Genomic DNA, 3,088 nt, shown 5'->3' on the forward strand with positions numbered 1-3,088 from the left:
CACTGTATAACTCCATAAATGAAAAGCCTTTCTGTGGTAAACCTTTAGTTTCCATAAGCATAGGCACGTGAACATCCTTGTACAAAACATCCTACAATCCAACAGCCAAGGGACTTTTAGAAGACATGGGTTTATTTCGATATACTGAACCATTCATTACCAACGTCTGTATATGAAGTACGAACTCTTCAGCTAAGATATACCCCTGATTTTGCCCATTAGGAGAACAAAGAACAGATATCTCTAGTCAGAAGGATGTGCAGTATGCATTACCTTTTCAAAAAGGCTACCAATAATCTCCACAACTACATACACCATCTCTAAAATGGTGAAATCGACTGGTATCCCTTATTGTTATCTCCCTCTTAGTAACAAGAGTGATATACTTAATGGCCTCATGACAATCACCACAAACCCGCAAGTTCTTGGTAACAAAAATAGGTTGGCTTGGGCTCAAACTAATTGTAGCATATGCAATAGCTAACTTTTCACTATGATAAAGAAGAATATGTTCCTTTTCTTCCTCTTCAACATCCTGGAATACAACACTTGGGACAGCCTGATATCCCAACTTTTTAATCTCTGTGAACAATTCCTCCAATTTTTTATAAATTTGTTCCGATTGTGGGTGTGAATTGTCCCCACCGATGAATGCGTGAATCTTTCCATTTATCTCTACCCAGCTACATCCTGGTCTTTTCTTGAAACCCTGATCACTCTGCGTGATTCTTACAGAAGCAGCCTCTTCCCATCTCCCTGCACAACTATATATATTAGATAAAAGGACAAAATTGCCAGAACTTTCAGGACCCAAACCATGGATCCTCTTTGCTGCTTCTTCAGCCAACTCAACATCCTTGTGGACTTTACATGCAGCAAGCAAGGCGCTCCAGACATGAACATTGGGAGGGCATGGCATTTTGTCAATGAAATTTTTAGCCTCTTTCAGAAGACCTGCTCGACCCAAGAGATCAACCATGCATATACAATGATCAACCTTAGGGACAATCTGAAATTCTCGGACCATAGCATCAAACCAGTATTTACCTTCTGTAACAAGGCCTGCATGAGTGCAAGCAATCAAAAGACTGATGAACGTTATATCATCTGGCATCAGACCTTCAGTTCTTAGTTCACTGAACAGAGCAAGTGCATCTGAACCAAGGCCATGAATACCATAGCCGGCAATCATAGAATTCCATGAGATAATATCACGTTTATGCATCCTATTAAATACTTCCCTAGCAGTTCTGACCTTTCCACACTTTGCATACATATCAATTAGCGCATTACAGATTGGAGTATCAGACACAAAACCACGGACTACAGAATATCCATGAGCACATGCTCCATATTTTAAAGCAGACAAGTGCGAACAAGCTGGTAGCAAGGCAAGCATAGTAGCCTCATCTGGATCAATTCCTGAAAACTGCATGTTCCGGAAGAATTTCAATCCTTGCAGACTGCTACCATTTTGCACACAACCAGAAATCATTGCACCATAAGAAACTCTATCTATTGGATTCATTTCTTGAAAAAACTTGACAGCATCATCTAATATACCACACTTTGCATACATAGAAAGAGTTGTATTGCTAACCATCAAATCAGAAAGATACCCTGATTTCAAAATGTATCCATGGATCCTTCTCCCATTAACAAGATCAATCAGCTTCGTGCAAGCTCGAACAGCACAACAAAGAGTTACCAGTGATGGACTTCCTGCCTCCTTGAGCAACATATGGTTGAACAGTTTCAAGGCTTCTTTCATCTGATCAGATGCAACATATCCACCAATCATTGCACTCCAAGTGACTTCATTCCTTAAACTCAACAAGTCAAAGGCTGTCCTCGCGTATGAAATGCACCCGCATTTTCCATACATATCAACAAGCCCTGTGCCCACCATAACCGCATTGCTAAAACCCCGCCTCACTGAATAACCGTGGATCTCCTTCCCATGGCTCAAGGCACAAGCTTGAGCAACTGCAGGTAACATAGTCACAACAGTCGACGAGTTGGGGCTAATTCCTGCTTCCTGCATATCAACAACCAATCTCATCATATCATCATAAAACCCATGAACAGAAAAACCAGCAATCATGGCATTCCAAGCAACAATATCCCTGAACGACATACCATAAAACACATTCTCCGCTCGAGCCATCTCTCCACACTTGGCATACAAATCAACCAAAGCAGTGGAAACATACACATCCGAGTCAAACCCAAGTCGGAGCACATGGCAATGAATCTCTTCACCACGCTCTACTGCATTCAAACCCGAACACGCCTTAAGAACAAAAGGGAAGGTATAATTGTTAGGAAGAATCCCAGAAACAATCATTTGAGAGTACAAATCAATGGAAGCATCAAAGGGTCCATTCCAAGCATAAGCCCGGATCATCAAATTCCACAAAACAACAGTTGGTTCAGGAATTTCATCAAACACATGGCGTGCATTACCTAATTGCCCACAAATAAGATAAAACCGAGTGAGCTTTTCGATTACAATAGAACTTCCATTGCCATTGTAGTTGTAATTCTTTAGAAAATGTTGATGAATGATCTTGGCTTGTTTAAGTGATTTGGTTTGAATGCAGTGTTCAAGCAATTCTGGGTATTTGTCAACTGTTATGGCGTGTAGTAAGCGAGTGGTAGTGGTGAAAAAAGGGCGGCCAACACGGTTGAGTCGTGCGAGGCATTGCACCATCTCGCCGTGTTTCTCTTGCAATGGTGTGCAACGATGTCTGAGTATCTACTTTTTATTGTTGTTGCTCAGTTCATTTTGCCCGCCAATTACAGCCGTTTTATAATTTTAAGTCACAAAAATTATCTCACCATTTAGCTTGTGACAAAAGTTACTCTTTCCCTATCTTATGAATAGTGTAAGGCCAGCTATACCCTTCAAAATGTGTAATTACATACACACCCTCATTAATGTATACATGTTATTTTTAATAAATAGTGTTTGGACAATTATACCCTCTGAAATATTTATCTACTTTTATGCTTTTATTAACATTAGTTGTCTTGGACATTTATACCACCTAAACATAGTTGTTTACTTATTTTTTCTTATTGTTTT

General features: G+C 40.0%; 1 pseudogene; it reads right to left on the reverse strand.

Annotated features, from left to right (window-relative positions):
• Window positions 1-286: 286 nt before the first annotated feature.
• LOC145621562 (pentatricopeptide repeat-containing protein At3g16610 pseudogene) lies at window positions 287-2,713 on the reverse strand (annotated as a pseudogene).
• Window positions 2,714-3,088: the final 375 nt, after the last annotated feature.

Source organism: Chenopodium album, chromosome 27 (genome assembly GCF_948465745.1).
Source record: "Chenopodium album chromosome 27, dcCheAlbu1.1, whole genome shotgun sequence".
Taxonomy (NCBI): domain Eukaryota; kingdom Viridiplantae; phylum Streptophyta; class Magnoliopsida; order Caryophyllales; family Amaranthaceae; genus Chenopodium; species Chenopodium album.